The following is a 25,510-nucleotide window of genomic DNA, read 5'->3' as shown; positions in this document are numbered from 1 at the left end:
TTACACTACTCTAAGTTCTCAACCCATGCAGAGAGCAGAGGAGAACTCAAGGACAGAGTAGGAGAATGGAGCAGGACACAGATAGGCAACAGCACGAAGTGGCAGAAAGCATAAGGGCAAATCAGCGAACATAGACAGATCATCAAATGAAAAGCAACAGTACAGGGTATTCATGTATACTGGAGGGGAGCTATTGTGCAGTCACGGATCTGTTATTATAGCACTGTGTGTGCAAGAAGGTGGAGTTTGTGTGAAATGTATGCTGTGATGGGGTGTGTGTTGTCATCTGGGAATCATCTGGCATTTTACATTAATATTACAGTGTTAATATACAATTCTTCCCGTGTTTGTGTGGGTTTCCTCCTGGTATTCCGGTTTCTTCCCTCGTTCCAAAAACATACTAGTAGACTGCAATCAAATTGACACTATTCTCTCTCACTGTCTGTGTGTGTTTGTTAGGGAATTTAGACTGTAAGCTACAATGCAGCAGGGAAGGGACTGATGTGAGTTCTCTGTACAGCGCTGCAGAATTAGTGGCGCTACATAAATAGCTGCTGATGATGATGATAATGAGATGCACCAGACAGTGTGAGGAGGAGACTGGTCAGATCTCTGGGCTGGTAGCACACAATGTTATGATGTGAGGAGGAGATTGGTCAGATCTCTGGGCTGGTAGCACACAATGTTATGATGTGAGGAGGAGACTGGTCAGATCTCTGGGCTGGTAGCACACAAAGATATGATGTGAGGAGGAGACTGGTCAGATCTCTAGGCTGGTAGCACACAATGATATGATGTGAGGAGGAGACTGGTCAGAGCTCTGGGCTGGTAGCACACAATGATATGATGTGAGGAGGAGACTGGTGAGATCTCTGGACTGGTAACACACAATGATATGATGTGAGGAGGATACTGGTCAGTTCTCTGGGCTGGTAGCACACAATGATATGATGTGAGGAGGAGAGTGGTGAGATCTCTATGCTGGTAGCACACAGTGATATGATGTGAGGAGGATACTGGTCAGATCTCTGGGCTGGTTACACACAATGATATGATGTGAGGAGGAGACTGGTAAGATCTCTGGGCTGGTAGCACACAATGATATGATGTGAGGAAACTGGTCAAATCTCTCTGCTGGTAGCACACAGTGATATGATGTGAGGAGGAGACTGGTCAGATCTCTGGGCTGGTAGCACACAATGATATGATGTGAGGAAGAGACTGTTCAGGTCTCTGGACTGGTAGCACACAATGATATGATGTGAGGAGGAGACTGGTCAGATCTCTGGGCTGGTAGCACACAATGATATGATGTGAGGAGGAGAGTGGTGAGATCTCTATGCTGGTAGCACACAGTGATATGATGTGAGGAGGATACTGGTCAGATCTCTGGGCTGGTAGAACCCAATGATATGATGTGAGGAGGAGACTGGTCAGATCGCTGGGCTGGTAGCACACAATGATATGATGTGAGGAGGAGACTGGTCAGATCTCTGGGCTGGTAACACACAAAGATATGATGTGAGGAGGATACTGGTCAGATCTCTGGGCTGGTAGAACACAATGATATGATGTGAGGAGGAGACTGGTCAGATCTCTGGGCTGGTAGCACACAATGATATGATGTGAGGAGGAGACTGGTCATATCTCTGGGCTGGTAGCACACAATGTTATGATGTGAGGAGGAGATTGGTCAGATCTCTGGGCTGGTAGCACACAATGACATGATGTGAGGAGGAGACTGGTCAGATCTCTGGGCTGGTAGAACACAATGATATGATGTGAGGAGGAGACTGGTCAGGTCTCTGGGCTGGTAGCATACAATGATATGATGTGAGGAGGAGACTGGTCAGGTCTCTTTGCTGGTAGCACACAATGATGTGATGTGAGGAGGAGACTGGTCAGATCTCTGGGCTGGAAGCACACAATGATATGATGTGAGGAGGAGACTGATCAGATCTCTGGGCTGGTAGCACACAATGATATCATGTGAGGAGGAGACTGGTCAGATCTCTGGGCTGATAGTACACAATGATATGATGTGAGGAGGAGACTGGTCAGGTCTCTGGACTGGTAGCACACAATGATTTATGTGAGGAGGAGACTGGTCAGATCTCTGGGCTGGTTACACACAATGATATGATGTGAGGAGGAGACTGGTCAGGTCTCTGGACTGGTAGCACACAATGATATGATGTGAGGAGGAGACTGGTCAGATCTCTTTGCTCGTAGTACACAGTGATATGGTGTGAGGAGGAGACTGGTCAGATCTCTGGGCTGGTAGCACTCAATGATATGATGTGAGGAGGGGACTGGTCAGATCTCTATACTGGTAGCACACAATGATATGATGTGAGGAGGAGACTGGTCACATCTCTGGGTTGGTAGCACACTGATATGATGTGAGGAGGATACTGGTCAGATCTCTGGGCTGGTAGAACACAATGATATGATGTGAGGAGGAGACTGATCAGATCTCTCTGCTGGTAGCACACAATGATATAATGTGAGGAGGAGACTGGTCAGATCTCTGGGCTGGTAGCACACAATGATATGATGAGAGGAGGAGACTGGTCAGATCTCTGGGCTGGTAGCACACAATGATATGATGTGAAGAGGAGAGTGGTGAGATCTCTATGCTGGTAGCACACAGTGATATGATGTGAGGAGGAGACTGGTAAGATCTCTGGGCTGGTAGCACACAATGATATGATGTGAGGAAACTGGTCAAATCTCTCTGCTGGTAGCACACAGTGATATGATGTGAGGAGGAGACTGGTCAGATCTCTGGGCTGGTAGCACACAATGATATGATGTGAGGAAGAAACTGTTCAGGTCTCTGGACTGGTAGCACACAATGATATGATGTGAGGAGGAGACTGGTCAGATCTCTGGGCTGGTAGCACACAATGATATGATGTGAGGAGGAGAGTGGTGAGATCTCTATGCTGGTAGCACACAGTGATATGATGTGAGGAGGATACTGGTCAGATCTCTGGGCTGGTAGAACACAATGATATGATGTGAGGAGGAGAGTGGTCAGATCGCTGGGCTGGTAGCACACAATGATATGATGTGAGGAGGAGAGTGGTGAGATCTCTATGCTGGTAGCACACAGTGATATGATGTGAGGAGGATACTGGTCAGATCTCTGGGCTGGTTACACACAATGATATGATGTGAGGATGAGACTGGTAAGATCTCTGGGCTGGTAGCACACAATGATATGATGTGAGGAAACTGGTCAAATCTCTCTGCTGGTAGCACACAGTGATATGATGTGAGGAGGAGACTGGTCAGATCTCTGGGCTGGTAGCACACAATGATATGATGTGAGGAAGAGACTGTTCAGGTCTCTGGACTGGTAGCACACAATGATATGATGTGAGGAGGAGACTGGTCAGATCTCTGGGCTGGTAGCACACAATGATATGATGTGAGGAGGAGAGTGGTGAGATCTCTATGCTGGTAGCACACAGTGATATGATGTGAGGAGGATACTGGTCAGATCTCTGGGCTGGTAGAACACAATGATATAATGTGAGGAGGAGACTGGTCAGATCGCTGGGCTGGTAGCACACAATGATATGATGTGAGGAGGAGACTGGTCAGATCTCTGGGCTGGTAGCACACAATGATATGATATGAGGAGGATACTGGACAGATCTCTGCGCTGGTAGAATACAATGATATGATGTGAGGAGGAGACTGGTCAGATCTCTGGGCTGGTAGCACACAATGATATTATGTGAGGAGGAGACTGGTCAGATCTCTGGGCTGGTAGAACACAATGATATGATGTGAGGAGGAGACTGGTCAGATCTCTGGGCTGGTAACACACAAAGATATGATGTGAGGAGGATACTGGTCAGATATCTGGGCTGGTAGCACACAATGACATGATGTGAGGAGGAGACTGGTCAGATCTCTGGGCTGGTAGAACACAATGATATGATGTGAGGAGGAGACTGGTCAGGTCTCTTTGCTGGTAGCACACAATGATGTGATGTGAGGAGGAGACTGGTCAGATCTCTGGGCTGGAAGCACACAATGATATGATATGAGGAGGAGACTGATCAGATCCCTGGGCTGGTAGCACACAATGATATCATGTGAGGAGGAGACTGGTCAGATCTCTGGGCTGGTTACACACAATGATATGATGTGAGGCGGAGACTGGTCAGGTCTCTGGACTGGTAGCACACAATGATATGATGTGAGGAGGAGACTGGTCAGATCTCTATGCTGGTAGTTCACAGTGATATGGTGTGAGGAGGAGACTGGTCAGATCTCTGGGCTGGTAGCACTCAATGATATGATGTGAGGAGGGGACTGGTCAGATCTCTATACTGGTAGCACACAATGATATGATGTGAGGAGGAGACTGGTCACATCTCTGGGTTGGTAGCACACTGATATGATGTGAGGAGGAGACTGGTCAGATCTCTGGGCTGGTAGAACACAATGATATGATGTGAGGAGGAGACTGGTCAGATCTCTGGGCTGGTAGCACACAATGATATGATGTGAGGAGGAGACTGGTCAGGTCTCTTTGCTGGTAGCACACAATGATATAATGTGAGGAGGAGACTGGTCAGATCTCTGGGCTGGTAGCACACAATGATATGATGTGAGGGGGAGACTGGTCAGATCTCTGGGCTGGTAGCACACAATGATATGTTGTGATTAGGAGACTGATCAGATCTCTCTGCTGGTAGCACACAATGTTATTATGTGAGGAGGAGACTGGTCAGATCTCTGGGCTGGTTACACACAATAATATGATGTGAGGAGGAGACTGGTCAGATCTCTGGGCTGGTAGCACACAATGATATGATGTAAGGAGGAGACTGGTCAGATCTCTGGGCTGGTAGAACACAATGATATGATGTGAGGAGGAGACCGGTCAGATCTCTGGGCTGGTAAAACACAATGATATGATGTGAGGAGGAGACTGCTCAGATCTCTGGGCTGATAGCACACAATGATATGATATGAGGAGGAGACTGGTCAGGTCTCTGGACTGGTAGCACACAATGATATGATGTGAGGAGGAGACTGGTCAGGTCTCTGGACTGGTAGCACACAGTGATATGATGTGAGGAGGAGACTGGTTAGATCTCTGGGCTGGTAGCACACAATGATATGATGTGAGGAGGAGACTGGTCAGGTCACTGGACTGGTAGCACACAATGATATGATGTGAGGAAGAGACTGGTCAGATCTCTGGGCTGGTAGCACACAATGATATGATGTGAGGAAGAGACTGTTCAGGTCTCTGGACTGGTAGCACACAATGATATGATGTGAGGAGGAGACTGGTCAGATCTCTGGGCTGGTAGCACACAATGATATGATGTGAGGAGGAGACTGGTCAGATCTGTATGCTGGTAGCAGACAATGATATGATGTGAGGAAGAGACTGGTCAGGTCTCTGGACTAGTAGCACACAGTGATATGATGTGAGGAGGAGACTGGTCAGATCTCTGAGCTGATAGCACACAATGATATGATGTGAGGAGGAGACTGGTCAGGTCTCTAGACTGGTAGCACACAGGGATATGATGTGAGGAGTACACTGGTCAGATCTCTGGGCTGGTAGTACACAATGATATGATGTGAGGAGGAGACCGGTCAGATCTCTGGGCTGGTAAAACACAATGATATGATGTGAGGAGGAGACTGCTCAGATCTCTGGGCTGATAGCACACAATGATATGATATGAGGAGGAGACTGGTCAGGTCTCTGGACTGGTAGCACACAATGATATGATGTGAGGAGGAGACTGGTCAGGTCTCTGGACTGGTAGCACACAGTGATATGATGTGAGGAGGAGACTGGTTAGATCTCTGGGCTGGTAGCACACAATGATATGATGTGAGGAGGAGACTGGTCAGGTCTCTGGACTGGTAGCACACAATGATATGATGTGAGGAAGAGACTGGTCAGATCTCTGGGCTGGTAGCACACAATGATATGATGTGAGGAAGAGACTGTTCAGGTCTCTGGACTGGTAGCACACAATGATATGATGTGAGGAGGAGACTGGTCAGATCTCTGGGCTGGTAGCACACAATGATATGATGTGAGGAGGAGACTGGTCAGATCTGTATGCTGGTAGCAGACAATGATATGATGTGAGGAAGAGACTGGTCAGGTCTCTGGACTAGTAGCACACAGTGATATGATGTGAGGAGGAGACTGGTCAGATCTCTGAGCTGATAGCACACAATGATATGATGTGAGGAGGAGACTGGTCAGGTCTCTAGACTGGTAGCACACAGGGATATGATGTGAGGAGTACACTGGTCAGATCTCTGGGCTGGTAGTACACAATGATATGATGTGAGGAGGAGACTGATAAGATCTCTGGGCTGATAGCACACAATAATATGATGTGAGGAGAAGACTGGTCAGGTGTCTGGACTGGTAGCACACAGTGATATTATGTGAAGAGGAGACTGCTCAGATCTCTGGGCTGGTAGCACACAATGATATGATGTGAGGAGGAGACTGGTCAGGTCTCTGGACTGGTAGCACACAATGATATGATGTGAGGAGGAGACTGGTCAGATCTCTGGGCTGGTAGCACACAATGATATGATGTGAGGAGGAGCCTGGTCAGGTCTCTGGAGTGGTAGCACACAATGATATGATGTGAGGAGGAGACTGGTCAAATCTCTGGGCTGGTAGAACACAGTGATATGAGGTGAGGTGGAGAACAAGAGTCTAGTAGGGGCTGATGGCTCCTGATCCCGCTACTTGGTGCATACTCTTTCCTCATTAAATTGTGCTCACAGATGAGGATGAAGAATTAAAGATTGTTGTAGTGACTGAATAAGTAAAATATGTAGCTCTTTTGTGTAACAAATGTTTATTACTGACCTGTGCTAATATCTGTATAGATTTCCTCATCCTCTGTTGTATTTCTGTTACTGGATCCATCTGTAGGAAACAAACAGTGACTGAATATATTGTTTATATGTGATTCTCAGATGATGTGTCTATCTAGGTGGCCCTCAAAACTGCTCTCTCCTCTACAATAAATGGAAAATCTCCTCTTACCCAGTGATGTGAAGAGCTGGTGATTCTCCATCATTAAGTCCTTGCAAAGACCCTTGTGCAATCCAAAATACTTCTATTCCTGCATAGAGAAATACACAGTGATATCCTGACACCTTATAGGAACCTAACATACACAATTACACAGTCCTTATCCAGACACATCCACCAATGTTACTGTATAATGTCCCATTCCCAGCAGTCACCTCTCCATCACCAGCTGAATGATCTTTTTGGTCAGTTCCAGGATCTTCTGGTCAATGTTTCCCCCATGTATCAGTGAGTGAGGTTCAGACACCGTGATGGGGCTCTGGGTCCTGCTCAATCCTCCTGACACACAGGGGCGGCTCCTGGGTGTCACACACTCACCAGGTCTCTTTATCACTGCTGTGTAATCCTGTGTAATGAAGGTAAATGAAGCTCAATGAATTTGGGTATTTTTTAGAGGTTACTTGCACAAAATATACAATAATGGTCTATTTTATAAATGCAACCCCTTATGACGTAAGTTTCTTATTGTGAAGGAACAATGCTGCTCTTATAACACCCCCCATGATGATCTCATCACACAGGGGGAAGGGGGGATTGGTGCGCACTGCACATACACAATGTGATGTCATTACACCTGGCTGAATGTCCACGTGTGTGAGCCAGGCACAGGCACTGGACGCTCTCTTCTCCCTGTGGCCCAGATGCAGTAATATCTCCTGTTCTCTGTATCATCTGTTGTGAACAAACTACTGCACACAGCAAGATGACTATAAACTGGGGGCTTGTAGTAGACAGAGGACACAGAACAACCAACCTACAGAATATAGTAGGTGAGGTAAGTACTATATACAGTCTACTAAGACGGTGCATATAGATAAAAGTGACAGGTAGGCGGGGGCTGTATAAGTAAAATAAGCCGTTCTGGTCTATTTGGCCCATTTAATAAAAAAGTCCAGGAAAGTGGAAACCATCCCCTAATTGTAAAACTTACACCTAAAATTGTAACAAGAGCTGCAGATCCCAAGGTCTCACGAATATATTAGTGATAGATAAACAACACAGTGCTGGGACATACTGCACAATGCACAGTGTACTTCATTCATAAATTGTATGAATAAAGTACATAGCATCTAACCAATCAGATCAGCTTTACTCACTGACCAATCCGAGCAAAGCTTCTTTGTTTGGCTAAAATCATTGGCTCTGAGCTTGTCAGTTACCATGTGGCTCCTCTAAGGAGCAGTCCTTATCACATTCATATGGTTTATTTAATTTAACCCTTTGGATTACAAGGACCCTCTGATCTAGGTGAGATATAAAGTGGAGAACGAGGGGGTTAGTGGGTGTTTTTATTTGCAATAAAGATCTTTTTCAATGCTGTCTTTAATCCAGTGTGTTTTTCCAAGTGAACTACAGGTCCCAGTGTGCTCTGGATGCTGGTGCTTGTAGTTCTACAAGCCGTCCTTTGCTGGGCGAGGACATGTTAATATTAGGACAGGGGAGTTGCATCATTCAGGTTTCCCTGCTAAAGTGTCACCAGTGGTGTGAGAGCCTAGTGCTGGTAGCAGCTTTTACATGAGGACCTACAGTGTTCAGACCCCTGAAATAGGCTGTGAGCGCTGGTGCTGGTAGCAATAATGAAAGTAATGAAGGGGTGAGAGAGTGCAGTAATGAAGAGGGTGAGAGAGTGCGGAATGAAGGGGGTGAGAGAGTGCAGGAATGAAGGAGTTGAGAGAGTGCAGAATGAAGGGGGTGAGAGAGTGCAGTAATGAAGGGGTTGAGAGAGTGCGGAATGAAGGGGGTGAGAGAGTGCAGGAATGAAGGAGTTGAGAGAGTGCGGAATGAAGGAGGTGAGAGAGCGCAGTAATGAAGGGGGTGAGAGAGTGCAGTAATGAAGGTGTGAGAGAGTGCGGTAATGAAGGGGGTTAGAGAGTGCATGAATGAAGGGGGTGAGAGAGTGCAGTAATGAAGGTGTGAGAGAGTGCGGTAATGAAGTGGGTGGTAGAGAGCAGTAATGAAGGGGGTGAGAGAGTGCAGTAATGAAGGGGGTGAGCAAGTTCAGTAATGTAGGCGTTCAGAGAGTGCAATAATGATGGGGGTGAGAGAGTGCAGTAATAAAGGGTGTGAGTGCAAAAATGATAGGGGTGAGAGAGTGCAGTAATGAAGGGAGTGAGAGAGTGCAGCAATGAAGGGGGTGAGAGAGTGCAGCAATTATGGGGGTGAGAGAGTGCAGTAATGAAGGTTGTGAGAGTGCAGTAATGAAGGTTGTGAGAGTGCAGTAATGAAGGTTGTGAGAGAAAGTGATAATGACGGGGGTGCGAGAGTGCAGTAATAAAGGGGTGAGAGAGTGCAATAATGAACGGGGTGAGAGAGTGCGGTAATGAACGGGGTGAGACAGTGCAGTAAAAAAAGGGGGTGAGAGAATACAGTAATGAATGGGGTGAGAGAGGGCAGTAATAAAGGGTGTGAGTGAGTGCAATAATGGTGGGGGTAAGAGAGTGCGTGTCAGAATCACTAGGTGGGATTGATGATACCTGCCAGCAGTTGGCGCTACTGAGTACAGAGGTGCGGAGTCTAACACACCCCTGGCTTTCACCAGGAACCCCCGCAAGGAGGTATGGACTTCGCTGCAAGGGACGCGCAGGTCGTGGCCCTCAGTATCAGTCAGCTGGCGAGGTAACAATTGAGGCAGCGGTGACAGCCCACCAGGATGCAGGATGGAAGAGTAGTCAGCAAGCCGGGTCACAACCAGAGGAACGGATATAGCCAAATCAGAAGCAGGAGAATGGTCAGGAAGCCGGGTCAGTACCAAATATCACTCTAAGCCAGAATCAGGAACCAAAGGAGAAGTCAGGGACAAGCCAGGGTCAGAATCCAAGTAACAGCAACACAGGAACAAATGCTGGAGCAAGGCTGAAGACCAAATACTCTGGCACTAGACATGTGTCAGAGGCTGCTTTATATACCCTAAGGTGCCTCCTGATAGGGTTAGGGAGATTTTGGTGGTAACACATGCTGGCTGCAGACAGGTGAGCAGAGATAGTGTCCCGCTGCTAGGCAACAGGACGTGGCTGCTTGGAAGGTGCAGGCGTCCGTCTCCTGCCCCAAGTGTCAGTGCGGAGATGGCGTCTGACAGTGCGGTAATGAAGGGGGAAAGAGAGTGCGGTAATGAAGGGTTTGAGAGAATACAGTAATTAAGGGTGTGAGAGAGAACAGTAATGAAGGGGGTGAGAGAGTGCGCTAATGAAGGGGGTGAGAGAGTGCAGTAATAGAGGGGGTGAGAGAGTGCAGTAATTAAGGGATTCATAGAGTGCAATAATTGAGGAGGTGGGAGAGTGCAGTAATGAATGGGGTGAGAGAATGCAGTAATGAAGGGTGTATAAGAGTACGGTAATGAAGGGGGTGAGAGAGTGCGCTAATAAAGGGGTGAGAGAGTGCAATAATGGAGGGGGTGAGAGAGTGCGGTAATGAAGGCGGTGAGAGAGTGCAATAATGGAGGGGGTGAGAGAGTGCACTAATGAAGGGTGCGAGAGAGTGCAGTAATAAAGGGTGTGAGTAAGTGCAATAATGAAGAGGGTGAGAGAGTGCAGTACTTAAGGGAGTGAGAGAGTGCAGTAATGAAGGGGGTGAGAGAGTGCAGTAATGAAGGGGGTGAGAGAGTGCAGTAATGAAGGGGGTGAGAGAGTGCAGTAATGAAGGGGGTGGGAGAGTGTGGTAATGAAGGGGGAGAGAGAGTGCGGTAATGAAGGGGGTGGGAGAGTGTGGTAATGAAGGGGGAGAGTGCGGTATTGATCGTTATGGGAAAGTAATGAAGGGCGTGAGAGAATGCAGTAATGAATAAGTGAGAGAGTGCAGTAATGAAAGGGTCAGTGAGTGCAGTAATGAAGGGAGAGAATGCAGTAATGAAGGGGTGAGACAGTGCAGTAATGAAGGGGGTGATAGACTGCAGTAAAGAAGTGGGTGAGAGAGCGAAGAAGTGAAGGTTGTGAGAGATTGCGGTAATATAGGGGGTGAAAAAAGTGCAGGAATAATGGCGGTGAGAGAGTACAGTAATGAAGGGTGTAAGAGAGTGTGGTAATGAAGGGGGTGAGAGAGTGCAGTAATGAAGGGTGTGAGAGACTGCAGTATAGAAGTGGGTGAGAGAGCGAAGTAGTGAAGGTTGTAAGAGAGTGTGGTAATGAAGGGGGAGAGATAATGCGGTAATGAACATTATGAGACAGTAATGAAGGGGGTGAGAGAGTGCAGTAATGAACGTTATGAGACAGTAATGAAGGAGGTGAGAGAGTGCAATAATGGAGGGGGTGAGGGTGAGAGTGTGCAGTAATGAAGGGGGTGACAAAGTGCAGTAATGAATGGTGTGAGAGAGTGCGGTAATGAAGGGTGTGAGAGAGTGCAGTAATGAAGGGGGTGAGAGAGTGCAATAATGGAGGGGGTGAGGCTGAGAGTGTGCAGTAATGAAGGGGGTGACAAAGTGCAGTAATGAATGGTGTGAGAGAGTGCAATAATGCAGGGGGTGAGAGTGCAATAATGAAGGGGCTGAGAGAGTGCGCTAATGAAGGGGGTGAGAGAGTGAAGTAATGAAGGGTTTAAGAGAATGCAGTAATTAAGGGGGTGAGAGAGTGCAGTAATGGAGGGGATGAAAGAGTGCAGTAATGAAGAAGGTGAGAGAGTGCAATAATTGAGGGGGTGAGAGAGTGCAGTAATGCAGTGGCTGAGATAGTGCAGTAATGGAGGAGGTTAGAGAGTGCAGTAATAAAGGGTGAGAAAGTGCAATAATGAAGGGGGTGAGAGAGTGCAGTATTTAAGGGAGTGATAGAGTGCAATAATTGAGGAGGTGAGAGAGTGCAGTAATGAAGGGGGTGAGAGAGTGCAGTAATGAAGGGTTTGAGAGAGTGCAGTAATGAAGGGTTTGAGAGAATACAGTAATTAAGGGTGTGAGAGAGTGCAGTAATGGAGGGGATGAAAGAGTGCAGTAATGAAGAAGGTGAGAGAGTGCAATAATTGAGGGGGTGAGAGAGTGCAGTAATGCAGTGGCTGAGATAGTGCAGTAATGGAGGAGGTTAGAGAGTGCAGTAATAAAGGGTGAGAAAGTGCAATAATGAAGGGGGTGAGAGAGTGCAGTATTTAAGGGAGTGATAGAGTGCAGTAATGAAGGGGGTGAGAGAGTGCAGTAATGAAGGGGGTGAGAGAGTGCAGTAATGAAGGGTTTGAGAGAGTGCAGTAATGAAGGGTTTGAGAGAATACAGTAATTAAGGGTGTGAGAGAGTGCAGTAATGGAGGGGATGAAAGAGTGCAGTAATGACGGGGGTGAGAGAGTGCAGTAATTAAGGGTGTGATAGAGTGCAATAATTGAGGAGGTGAGAGAGTGCAGTAATGAAGGGTTTGAGAGTGCAGTAATGAAGGGTGTGAGACAGTGCAGTAATAAAGGGGATGAGAGAGTGCAATAATGGAGGGGGTGTGAGAGTGCAGTAATGAAGGGGCTGAAAAAGTGCAGTAATGATGGGGGTGAGAGAGTGCAGTAATGAAGGGGGTGAGAGAGTGCAGTAATGAAGGGTTTTAGAGAGTGCAGTAATGAAGGGTTTGAGAGAATACAGTTATTAAGGGGGTGAGAGAGTGCAGTAATGGAGGGGATGAAAGAGTGCAGTAATGACGGGGTGAGAGAGTGCAGTAATTAAGGGTGTGATAGAGTGCAATAATTGAATAGGTGAGAGAGTGCAGTAATGAAGGGTTTGAGAGTGCAGTAATGAAGGGGGTGACAGAGTGCGGTAATGAAGGGTGTGAGACAGTGCAGTAATAAAGGGGGTGAGAGAGTGCAGTAATGAAGGGTGTGATAGAGTGCAATAATGGAGGGGGTGAGTGTGCAGTAATGGAGGGGGTTAGAGAATGCAGTAATAAAGGGGGTGAGAGAGTGCGGTAATAAAGAAAGCAAGACAGTGCAATAATGAAGGGGCTGAGAGAGTGCAGTAATGAAGGGTTTGAGAGAGTGCAGCAATGAAGGGGGTGAGAGAGTGCTGTAATGAAGGGGGTGAGAGAGTGCTGTAATGAAGGGGGTGAGAGAGTGCAGTAATGAAGGGGGTGAGAGAGTGCAGTAATGACAGTTGTGAGAGAGTGCTGTAAAGAAAGGGGTGAGAGAGTACAGTAATGAAGGGTTTGAGAGAGTGCAGCAATGAAGGGGGTGAGAGAGTGCTGTAATGAAGGGTGTGATAGAGTGCAATAATTGAGGCAGTTAGAGAGTGCAGTAATGAAGGGTTTGAGAAAGTGCAGTAATGAAGGGGGTGAGAGAGTGCAGTAATGAAGGAGGTAAGAGAGAGTGCAGTAATGAAGGGTTTGAGAGTGCAGTAATGAAGGGGTGAGAGAGTGCTGTAATGAAGGGTTTGAGAGACTGAAATAATGGAGGGGGTGAGAGTGTGCAGTAATGGAGGGGGTGAGAGAGTGCAGTAATGAGTAATGAAGGGTTAGAGAGAATGCAGTAATAAAGGGTTTCAGAGAGTGCAGTAATGGAGGGTGTGAGAGAGTGCGGTAATGAAGGGTGTGAGACAGTGCAGTAATAAAGAGGGTGAGAGAGTGCAATAATGGAGGGGGTGTGAGAGTGCAGTAATGAAGGGGGTGAGAAAGTGCAGTAATGATGGGGGTGAGAAAGTGCAATAATTGAGGGGGTGAGAGAGTGCGGTAATGAAGGGGGTGACAGAGTGCAATAATTGAGGGGGTGAGAAAGTGCAGTAATGAAGGGGGTGAGAGAGTGCAGTAATGACAGTTGTGAGAGAGTGCTGTTATTAAGGGGGTGAGAGAGTGCAGTAATGAAGGGTTTGAGAGAGAGTGCAGTAATGACAGTTGTGAGAGAGTGCTGTTATTAAGGGGGTGAGAGAGTGCAGCAATGAAGGGGGTGAGAGAGTGCTGTAATGAAGGGTGAGATAGAGTGCAATAATTGAGGCTGTGAGAGAGTGCAGTAATGAAGGGTTTGAGAGAGTGCAGTAATGACTGGTGTGAGAGAGTGCGGTAATGCAGGGGGTGAGAGAGTGCAGTAATGAAGGGTGTAAGAGAGTGCAGTAATGAAGGGTATGAGAGAGTACAGTAATGAAGAGGGTGAGAGAGAGCGCTAGTGAAGGGGGTGAGAGAGTGCAATAATGGAGGGGGTGAGAGAGTGCAGTAATGAAGGGTTTGAGAGAGTGCAGTAATGAAGGGGGTGAGAGAATGCAGTAATAGAGGGGGTGAGAGAGTGAAGTAATGAAGGGTGTGAGAGAGTGCAGTAATGAAGGGGGTGAGAGAGTGCGCTATTGAAGGGGGTGAGAGAGTGCAATAATGGAGGGGGTGAGAGAGTGCAGTAATAAAGGGGGTGAGAGAGTGCAGTAATGAAGTGGGTGAGAGAGTGAAGTAATGAAGTGGGTGAGAGAGTGAAGTAATGAAGGGGGTAAGACAGTGCAGTAAACGGGCGATGAAAGAGTGCAGTAATGAAGGGTGTGAGAGAGTGCAATAGGGTGGGAGACAGTGCAGTAATAAAGGGGGTGAGAGAGTGCAGTAATGATGGGTGTGAGAGAGTGCTGTAATAAAGGGGATGAGAGAGTGCAGTAATGAAGGGTTTGAGAGAGTGCAGTAATGAAGGGAGTGAGAGAGTGCAGTAATGCAGGGGATGAGAGAGTGCATAATGAATAAGTGAGAGAGTGCAGTAATGAAGGGGTGAGAGTGCAATGTTGAAGGGGGTGAGAGACGGCAGTTAAGAAGTGGGTGAGAGAGCGAAGTAGTGAAGGTTGTGAGAGATTGCGGTAATGAAAGGGGTATGAGAGTGCACGAATAATGGGGGTGGGAGAGTACAGAAATGAAGGGTGTAAGAGAGTGCGGTAATGAAGGGGGTGAGAGAGTACGGTAATGAATTGGGTGAGAGACTGCAGTAATGGATGTGGTGAGAGTGTGCAGTAATGAAGGAGTAAGAGAGTGTAGTAATAAAGTAGGTAAGAGAGTGCAGTAATGAAGGGTGTGATAAAGTGCTATAATGGAGGGGGTGAGAGTGTGCAGTAGTGGAGGGGGTGAGAAAAAGCTGTAATAAAGAGGGTGAGAGAGTGCAGTAATGAAGGGGGTGAGAGAGTGCAGTAATGAAGTGGGTAAGAGAGCGCAGTAATGAAGGGGGTGAGAGAGTGCAGTAATGAAGTGGGTAAGAGCGCAGTAATGAAGGGGGTGAGAGAGTGCAGTAATGAAGGTGGTGAGAGAGCACAGTAATGAAGGGGGTGAGAGAGAGTGGTAATAGAGCAGGTGAGAAAGTGCAATAATGGAGGGGGTAAGAGAGTGCAATAATGAAGGGGGTGAGAGAGTGCAGTAATGACAGTTGTGAGAGAGTGCTGTAAAGAAAGGGGTGAGAGAGTGCAGTAATGAAGGGTTTGAGAGAGTGCAGCAATGAAGGGGGTGAGAGAGTGCTGTAATGAAGGGGGTGAGAGAGTGCAGTAATGACAGTTGTGAGAGAGTGCTGTAAAGAAAGGGGTGAGAGAGTGCAGTAATGAAGGGTTTGAGAGAGTGCAGCAATGAAGGGGGTGAAAGAGTGCTGTAATGAAGGGTTTGAGAGAGTGCAGTAATGAAGGAGGTGAGAGAGTGCAGTAATAAAGGGTTTAAGAGAGTACAGTAATGGAGGGGGTGAGAGTGTGCAGTAATGGAGGGGGTGAGAGAGTGCAGTAATTGAGGGTGTGAGAGAGTGCAGGAATGAAGGGGGTGACAGAGTGCGGTTATGAAGGGGGTGAGAAAGTGCAGGAATGATGGGGTTGAGAAAGTGCAATAATTGAGGGGGTGAGAAATGCAGTAATGAAGTGGGTGAGAGATTGCAGTAACGAAGGGGGTGAGAGAGTGCAGTAATGACAGTTGTGAGAGAGTGCTGTTATTAAGGGGGTGAGAGAGTGCAGTAATGAAGGGTTTGAGAGAGAGTGCAGCAATGAAGGGGGTGAGAGAGTGCTGTAATGAAGGGGGTGAGAGAGTGCAGTAATGAAGGGTTTTAGAGAGTCCAGTAATGAAGGGTTTGAGAGAATACAGTAATTAAGGGGGTGAGAGAGTGCAGTAATGGAGGGGATGAAAGAGTGCAGTAATGACGGGGGTGAGAGAGTGCAGTAATAATGGGTTTGAGAGTGCAGTAATGAAGGGTGTGAGAGAGTGTAGTAATAAAGGGGGTGAGAGAGTGCAATAATGAAGGCGCTGAAAAAGTGCAGGAATGATGGTGGTGAGATAGTGCTGTAAAGAAAGGGGTGAGAGAGTGCAGCAATGAAGGGGTGAGAGAGTGCTGTAATGAAGGGGGTGAGAGAGTGCAGTAATGAAGATGGTGAGAGTGCAGTAATGACAGTTGTGAGAGAGTGCTGTAAAGAAAGGGGTGAGAGAGTGCAGTAATGATGGGTTTGAGAGAGTGCAGCAATGAAGGGGGTGAAAGAGTGCTGTAATGAAGGGTTTGAGAGAGTGCAGTAATGAAGGAGGTGAGAGAGTGCAGTAATAAAGGGTTTAAGAGAGTACAGTAATGGAGGGGGTGAGAGTGTGCAGTAATGGAGGGGGTGAGAGAGTGCAGTAATTGAGGGTGTGAGAGAGTGCGGTAATGAAGGGGGGTGACAGAGTGCGGTTATGAAGGGGGTGAGAAAGTGCAGGAATGATGGGGTTGAGAAAGTGCAATAATTGAGGGGGTGAGAAAGTGCAGTAATGAAGTGGGTGAGAGATTGCAGTAACGAAGGGGGTGAGAGAGTGCAGTAATGACAGTTGTGAGAGAGTGCTGTTATTAAGGGGGTGAGAGAGTGCAGTAATGAAGGGTTTGAGAGAGAGTGCAGCAATGAAGGGGGTGAGAGAGTGCTGTAATTAAGGGAGTGATAGAGTGCAATAATTGAGGAGGTGAGAGAGTGCAGTAATGAAGGGTTTAAGAGAGTGCATTACTGAAGAGGGTGAGAGAGTGCAGTAATGAAGGGGGTGAGAGAGTGCAGTAATGAAGGGTTTTAGAGAGTCCAGTAATGAAGGGTTTGAGAGAATACAGTAATTAAGGGGGTGAGAGAGTGCAGTAATGGAGGGGATGAAAGAGTGCAGTAATGACGGGGGTGAGAGAGTGCAGTAATAATGGGTTTGAGAGTGCAGTAATGAAGGGTGTGAGAGAGTGTAGTAATAAAGGGGGTGAGAGAGTGCAATAATGAAGGGGCTGAAAAAGTGCAGTAATGATGGTGGTGAGATAGTGCTGTAAAGAAAGGGGTGAGAGAGTACAGTAATGGAGGGGGTGAGAGTGTGCAATAATTGAGGCGGTGAGAGAGTGCATTAATGAAGGGTTTGAGAGAGTGCAGTAATGAAGAGGGTGAGAGAGTGCAGTAATGAAGAGGGTGAGAGAGTGCAGTAATGAAGGGTTTGAGAGACTGAAATAATGGAGGGGGTGAGAGTGTGCAGTAATGGAGGGGGTGAGAGAATGCAGTAATGAAGGGTGTGAGAGAGTGCAGTAATGAAGGGTTTAAGAGAATGCAGTAATGAAGAGGGTGAGAGAGTGCAGTAATGAAGGGTTTGAGAGACTGAAATAATAGAGGGGGTGAGAGTGTGCAGTAATGGAGGGGGTGAGAGAATGCAGTAATGAAGGGTGTGAGAGAGTGCAGTAATGAAGGGTTTGAGAGAGTGCAGTAATGAAGGGTGTGAGAGAGTGCAGTAATGCAGAGGGTGAGAGAGTGCAGTAATGCAGGGGGTGAGAGAGTGCAGTAATGAAGGGTTTGAGAGAGTGCAGCAATGAAGGGGGTGAGAGAGTGCTGTAATGAAGGGTGAGATAGAGTGCAATAATTGAGGCGGTGAGAGAGTGCAGTAATGACTGGTGTGAGAGAGTGCGGTAATGCAGGGGGTGAGAGAGTGCAGTAATGAAGGGTGTGAGAGAGTACAGTAATGAAGAGGGTGAGAGAAAGCGCTAATAAAGGGGGTGAGAGTGTGCAATAATGGAGGGGGTGAGAGAGTGCAGTAATGAAGTTGGTGAGAGAGTGCAATAATGGAGGGGGTGAGAGTGTGCAGTAATGAAGAGGGTGAGAGAGTGCGGTAATGAAGGGTGTGAGAGAGTGCAGTAATGAAGGGGTTGAGAGAGTGCAGTAATGAAGTTGGTGAGAGTGCAGTATTGAAGGGAGTGCAGTAATGAAGGGGGTGAGAAAGTGCAGTAATGATGGGGGTGAGAAAGTGCAATAATTGAGGGGGTGAGAAAGTGCAGTAATGACTGGTGTGAGAGAGTGCGGTAATGCAGGGGGTGAGAGAGTGCAGTAATGAAGGGTGTGAGAGAGTACAGTAATGAAGAGGGTGAGAGTGTGCAATAATGGAGGGGGTGAGAGTGTGCAGTAATGAAGGGGGTGAGAGAGTGCAGTAATGAAGGGTGTGAGAGAGTACAGTAATGAAGGGGGTGAGAGTGTGCAATAATGGAGGGGGTGAGAGAGTGCAATAATGGAGGGGGTGAGAGAGTGCAGTAATGATGTTGGTGAGAGAGTGCAATAATGGAGGGGGTGAGAGTGTGCAGTAATGAAGGGGGTGAGAGAGTGCAGTAATGAAGTTGGTGAGAGTGCAGTAATGAAGGGAGTGCAGTAATGAAGTGGGTGAGAGAGTGAAGTAATGAAGGGGGTAAGACAGTGCAGTAATGGGGGGATGAAAGAGTGCAGTAATGAAGGGTGGGAGACAGTGCAGTAACAAAGGGGGTGAGAGAGTGCAGTAATGACGGGTGTGAGAGAGTGCTGTAATAAAGGGGATGACAGAGTGCAGTAATGAAGGGTTTGATAGAGTGCAGTAATGAAGGGAGTGAGAGATTGCAGTAATGCAGGGGGTGAGAGAGTGCATAATGAATAAGTGAGAGATTGCAGTAATGAAGGGGTGAGAGTGCAGTGTTGAAGGGGGTGAGAGACGGCAGTTAAGAAGTGGGTGAGAGAGCGAAGTAGTGAAGGTTGTAAGAGATTGCGGTAATGAAAGGGGTGAGAGAGTGCACGAATAATGGGGGTGGGAGAGTACAGAAATGAAGGGTGTAAGAGAGTGCGGTAATGAAAGGGGTGAGAGAGTGCGGTAATAAGGAGGGTGAGAGAGTACTGTAATGAATTGGGTGAGAGACTGCAGTAATGGATGTGGTGAGAGTGTGCAGTAATGAAGGAGTAAGAGAGTGTAGTAATAAAGTAGGTGAGAGAGTGCAGTAATGAAGGGTGTGATAAAGTGCAATAATGGAGGGGGTGAGAGTGTTCAGTAATGGAGGGGGTGAGAGAATGCAGTAATAAAGGGGGTGATAGAGTGTGGTAATAAAGGGGGCGAAACAGTAGAATAGTGAAGGGGGTGAGAGAGTGCCGTAATGAAGGGTGTGAGAGAGTGCAGTAATGAAGGGTGTGAGAGAGTGCATTAATGAAGAGGGTGAGAGAGTGCAGTAATGAAGGGGGTGAGAGAGTGCAGTAATGAAGGGTTTTAGAGAGTGCAGTAATGAAGGGTTTGACAGAATACAGTAATTCAGGGGGTGAGAGAGTGCAGTAATTGAGGGGATGAAAGAGTGCAGTAATGACGGGGGTGAGAGAGTGCAGTAATTAACGGTGTGATAGAGTGCAATAATTGAATAGGTGAGAGAGTGCAGTAATGAAGGGTTTGAGAGTGCAGTAATGAAGGGTGTGAGAGAGTTCGGTAATGAAGTTGGTGACAGAGTGCGGTAATGAAGTGTGTGAGAGAGTGCAATAATGGAGGGGGTGTGAGAGTGCAGTAATGAAGGGTTTGAGAGAGTGCAGTAATGAAGGGGGTGAGAGAGTGCTGTAATGAAGGGTTTGAGAGAGTGCAGTAATGAAGAGAGTGAGAGAGTGCAGTAATGCAGAGGGTGAGAGAGTGCAGTAATGAAGGGTTTGAGAGACTGAAATAATGAAGGGTGTGAGAGAGTACAGTAATGAAGGGTTTGAGAGAATGCAGTAATGGAGGGTGTGAGAGAGTGCGGTAATGAAGGGGGTGAGAGAGTGCAATAATTGAGGCGGTGAGAAAGTGCAGTAATGAAGGGGGTGAGAGAGTGCAGTAATGACAGTTGTGAGAGAGTGCTGTTATTAAGGGGGTGAGAGAGTGCTGTAATGAAGGGTGAGATAGAGTGCAATAATTGAGGCGGTGAGAGAGTGCAGTAATGACTGGTGTGAGAGAGTGCGGTAATGCAGGGGGTGAGAGAGTGCAGTAATGAAGGGTGTAAGAGAGTGCAGTAATGAAGGGTATGAGAGAGTACAGTAATGAAGAGGGTGAGAGAGAGCGCTAGTGAAGGGGGTGAGAGAGTGCAATAATTGAGGGGATGAAAGAGTGCAGTAATGACGGGGGTGAGAGAGTGCAGTAATTAACGGTGTGATAGAGTGCAATAATTGAATAGGTGAGAGAGTGCAGTAATGAAGGGTTTGAGAGTGCAGTAATGAAGGGTGTGAGAGAGTTCGGTAATGAAGTTGGTGACAGAGTGCGGTAATGAAGTGTGTGAGAGAGTGCAGTAATGAAGGGGTTGAAAAAGTGCAGTAATGATGGTGGTGAGAAAGTGCAATAATTGAGGGGGTGAGAGAGTGCAGTAATGAAGGGTTTGAGAGAGTGCAGTAATGAAGGAGGTGAGAGAGTGCAGTAATGAAGGGTTTGAGAGAGTGCAGTAATGAAGGGGGTGAGAGAGTGAAGTAATGAAGGAAGTGAGAGAGTGCAGTAATGAAGGGTTTGAGAGAGTGCAGTAATGAAGGAGGTGAGAGAGTGCAGTAATGAAGGGTTTGAGAGACTGAAATAATGAAGGGTGTGAGAGAGTACAGTAATGAAGGGTTTGAGAGAATGCAGTAATGGAGGGTGTGAGAGAGTGCGGTAATGAAGGGGGTGAGAGAGTGCAATAATTGAGGCGGTGAGAAAGTGCAGTAATGAAGGGGGTGAGAGAGTGCAGTAATGACAGTTGTGAGAGAGTGCTGTTATTAAGGGGGTGAGAGTGCTGTAATGAAGGGTGAGATAGAGTGCAATAATTGAGGGGGTGAGAGAGTGCAGTAATGAAGGGTTTGAGAGAGTGCAGTAATGAAGGAGGTGAGAGAGTGCAGTAATGAAGGGTTTGAGAGAGTGCAGTAATGAAGGGGGTGAGAGAGTGAAGTAATGAAGGAAGTGAGAGAGTGCAGTAATGAAGGGTTTGAGAGAGTGCAGTAATGAAGGAGGTGAGAGAGTGCAGTAATGAAGGGTTTGAGAGACTGAAATAATGAAGGGTGTGAGAGAGTACAGTAATGAAGGGTTTGAGAGAATGCAGTAATGGAGGGTGTGAGAGAGTGCGGTAATGAAGGGGGTGAGAGAGTGCAATAATTGAGGCGGTGAGAAAGTGCAGTAATGAAGGGGGTAAGAGAGTGCAGTAATGACAGTTGTGAGAGAGTGCTGTTATTAAGGGGGTGAGAGAGTGCTGTAATGAAGGGTGAGATAGAGTGCAATAATTGAGGCGGTGAGAGAGTGCAGTAATGACTGGTGTGAGAGAGTGCGGTAATGCAGGGGGTGAGAGAGTGCAGTAATGAAGGGTGTAAGAGAGTGCAGTAATGAAGGGTATGAGAGAGTACAGTAATGAAGAGGGTGAGAGAGAGCGCTAGTGAAGGGGGTGAGAGAGTGCAATAATGGAGGGGGTGAGAGAGTGCAGTAATGAAGGGTTTGAGAGAGTGCAGTAATGAAGGGGGTGAGAGAATGCAGTAATAGAGGGGGTGAGAGAGTGAAGTAATGAAGGGTGTGAGAGAGTGCAGTAATGAAGGGGGTGAGAGAGTGCGCTATTGAAGGGGGTGAGAGAGTGCAATAATGGAGGGGGTGAGAGAGTGCAGTAATAAAGGGGGTGAGAGAGTGCAGTAATGAAGTGGGTGAGAGAGTGAAGTAATGAAGTGGGTGAGAGAGTGAAGTAATGAAGGGGGTAAGACAGTGCAGTAAACGGGCGATGAAAGAGTGCAGTAATGAAGGGTGTGAGAGAGTGCAATAGGGTGGGAGACAGTGCAGTAATAAAGGGGGTGAGAGAGTGCAGTAATGATGGGTGTGAGAGAGTGCTGTAATAAAGGGGATGAGAGAGTGCAGTAATGAAGGGTTTGAGAGAGTGCAGTAATGAAGGGAGTGAGAGAGTGCAGTAATGAAGGGAGTGAGAGAGTGCATAATGAATAAGTGAGAGAGTGCAGTAATGAAGGGGTGAGAGTGCAATGTTGAAGGGGGTGAGAGACGGCAGTTAAGAAGTGGGTGAGAGAGCGAAGTAGTGAAGGTTGTGAGAGATTGCGGTAATGAAAGGGGTATGAGAGTGCACGAATAATGGGGGTGGGAGAGTACAGAAATGAAGGGTGTAAGAGAGTGCGGTAATGAAGGGGGTGAGAGAGTACGGTAATGAAGTGGGTAAGAGCGCAGTAATGAAGGGGGTGATAAAGTGCTATAATGGAGGGGGTGAGAGTGTGCAGTAGTGGAGGGGGTGAGAAAAAGCTGTAATAAAGAGGGTGAGAGAGTGCAGTAATGAAGGGGGTGAGAGAGTGCAGTAATGAAGTGGGTAAGAGAGCGCAGTAATGAAGGGGGTGAGAGAGTGCAGTAATGAAGTGGGTAAGAGCGCAGTAATGAAGGGGGTGAGAGAGTGCAGTAATGAAGGTGGTGAGAGAGCACAGTAATGAAGGGGGTGAGAGAGAGTGGTAATAGAGCAGGTGAGAAAGTGCAATAATGGAGGGGGTAAGAGAGTGCAATAATGAAGGGGGTGAGAGAGTGCAGTAATGACAGTTGTGAGAGAGTGCTGTAAAGAAAGGGGTGAGAGAGTGCAGTAATGAAGGGTTTGAGAGAGTGCAGCAATGAAGGGGGTGAGAGAGTGCTGTAATGACAGTTGTGAGAGAGTGCTGTAAAGAAAGGGGTGAGAGAGTGCAGTAATGAAGGGTTTGAGAGAGTGCAGCAATGAAGGGGGTGAAAGAGTGCTGTAATGAAGGGTTTGAGAGAGTGCAGTAATGAAGGAGGTGAGAGAGTGCAGTAATAAAGGGTTTAAGAGAGTACAGTAATGGAGGGGGTGAGAGTGTGCAGTAATGGAGGGGGTGAGAGAGTGCAGTAATTGAGGGTGTGAGAGAGTGCGGTAATGAAGGGGGTGACAGAGTGCGGTTATGAAGGGGGTGAGAAAGTGCAGGAATGATGGGGTTGAGAAAGTGCAATAATTGAGGGGGTGAGAAATGCAGTAATGAAGTGGGTGAGAGATTGCAGTAACGAAGGGGGTGAGAGAGTGCAGTAATGACAGTTGTGAGAGAGTGCTGTAAAGAAAGGGGTGAGAGAGTGCAGTAATGAAGGGTTTGAGAGAGTGCAGCAATGAAGGGGGTGAGAGAGTGCTGTAATGACAGTTGTGAGAGAGTGCTGTAAAGAAAGGGGTGAGAGAGTGCAGTAATGAAGGGTTTGAGAGAGTGCAGCAATGAAGGGGGTGAAAGAGTGCTGTAATGAAGGGTTTGAGAGAGTGCAGTAATGAAGGAGGTGAGAGAGTGCAGTAATAAAGGGTTTAAGAGAGTACAGTAATGGAGGGGGTGAGAGTGTGCAGTAATGGAGGGGGTGAGAGAGTGCAGTAATTGAGGGTGTGAGAGAGTGCGGTAATGAAGGGGGTGACAGAGTGCGGTTATGAAGGGGGTGAGAAAGTGCAGGAATGATGGGGTTGAGAAAGTGCAATAATTGAGGGGGTGAGAAATGCAGTAATGAAGTGGGTGAGAGATTGCAGTAACGAAGGGGGTGAGAGAGTGCAGTAATGACAGTTGTGAGAGAGTGCTGTTATTAAGGGGGTGAGAGAGTGCAGTAATGAAGGGTTTGAGAGAGAGTGCAGCAATGAAGGGGGTGAGAGAGTGCTGTAATTAAGGGAGTGATAGAGTGCAATAATTGAGGAGGTGAGAGAGTGCAGTAATGAAGGGTTTAAGAGAGTGCATTAATGAAGAGGGTGAGAGAGTGCAGTAATGAAGGGGGTGAGAGAGTGCAGTAATGAAGGGTTTTAGAGAGTCCAGTAATGAAGGGTTTGAGAGAATACAGTAATTAAGGGGGTGAGAGAGTGCAGTAATGGAGGGGATGAAAGAGTGCAGTAATGACGGGGGTGAGAGAGTGCAGTAATAATGGGTTTGAGAGTGCAGTAATGAAGGGTGTGAGAGAGTGTAGTAATAAAGGGGGTGAGAGAGTGCAATAATGAAGGGGCTGAAAAAGTGCAGGAATGATGGTGGTGAGATAGTGCTGTAAAGAAAGGGGTGAGAGAGTGCAGCAATGAAGGGGTGAGAGAGTGCTGTAATGAAGGGGGTGAGAGAGTGCAGTAATGAAGATGGTGAGAGAGTGCAGTAATGACAGTTGTGAGAGAGTGCTGTAAAGAAAGGGGTGAGAGAGTGCAGTAATGATGGGTTTGAGAGAGTGCAGCAATGAAGGGGGTGAAAGAGTGCTGTAATGAAGGGTTTGAGAGAGTGCAGTAATGAAGGAGGTGAGAGAGTGCAGTAATAAAGGGTTTAAGAGAGTACAGTAATGGAGGGGGTGAGAGTGTGCAGTAATGGAGGGGGTGAGAGAGTGCAGTAATTGAGCGTGTGAGAGAGTGCGGTAATGAAGGGGGGTGACAGAGTGCGGTTATGAAGGGGGTGAGAAAGTGCAGGAATGATGGGGTTGAGAAAGTGCAATAATTGAGGGGGTGAGAAAGTGCAGTAATGAAGTGGGTGAGAGATTGCAGTAACGAAGGGGGTGAGAGAGTGCAGTAATGACAGTTGTGAGAGAGTGCTGTTATTAAGGGGGTGAGAGAGTGCAGTAATGAAGGGTTTGAGAGAGAGTGCAGCAATGAAGGGGGTGAGAGAGTGCTGTAATTAAGGGAGTGATAGAGTGCAATAATTGAGGAGGTGAGAGAGTGCAGTAATGAAGGGTTTAAGAGAGTGCATTACTGAAGAGGGTGAGAGAGTGCAGTAATGAAGGGGGTGAGAGAGTGCAGTAATGAAGGGTTTTAGAGAGTCCAGTAATGAAGGGTTTGAGAGAATACAGTAATTAAGGGGGTGAGAGAGTGCAGTAATGAAGGGTTTAAGAGAGTGCATTACTGAAGAGGGTGAGAGAGTGCAGTAATGAAGGGGGTGAGAGAGTGCAGTAATGAAGGGTTTTAGAGAGTCCAGTAATGAAGGGTTTGAGAGAATACAGTAATTAAGGGGGTGAGAGAGTGCAGTAATGGAGGGGATGAAAGAGTGCAGTAATGACGGGGGTGAGAGAGTGCAGTAATAATGGGTTTGAGAGTGCAGTAATGAAGGGTGTGAGAGAGTGTAGTAATAAAGGGGGTGAGAGAGTGCAATAATGAAGGGGCTGAAAAAGTGCAGTAATGATGGTGGTGAGATAGTGCTGTAAAGAAAGGGGTGAGAGAGTGCAGCAATGAAGGGGTGAGAGAGTGCTGTAATGAAGGGGGTGAGAGAGTGCAGTAATGAAGATGGTGAGAGAGTGCTGTAATGAAGGGTGTGATAGAGTGCAATAATTGAGGCGGTTAGAGAGTGCAGTAATGAAGGGTTTGAGAGAGTGCAGTAATGAAGGGTTTTAGAGAGTGCAGTA

The 25,510-nt window shown here is 47.3% G+C and overlaps 2 protein-coding genes across 2 annotated transcripts in view; one reads left to right on the top strand and one right to left on the bottom strand.

Moving 5' to 3' along the window:
• LOC142150979 (uncharacterized) overlaps window positions 1–25,510 on the top strand; it is a 536,473-nt gene that overhangs the window by 46,149 nt on the left and 464,814 nt on the right. The window lies entirely within an intron of this gene.
• The window catches only part of LOC142150978 (uncharacterized), a 323,275-nt gene that overhangs the window by 5,991 nt on the left and 291,774 nt on the right, over window positions 1–25,510 (bottom strand). The window lies entirely within an intron of this gene.

Source organism: Mixophyes fleayi, chromosome 4 (assembly GCF_038048845.1).
Source record: "Mixophyes fleayi isolate aMixFle1 chromosome 4, aMixFle1.hap1, whole genome shotgun sequence".
In the NCBI taxonomy this organism is placed as follows: domain Eukaryota; kingdom Metazoa; phylum Chordata; class Amphibia; order Anura; family Limnodynastidae; genus Mixophyes; species Mixophyes fleayi.
This window is presented reverse-complemented; position numbering and strand designations above follow the sequence as displayed.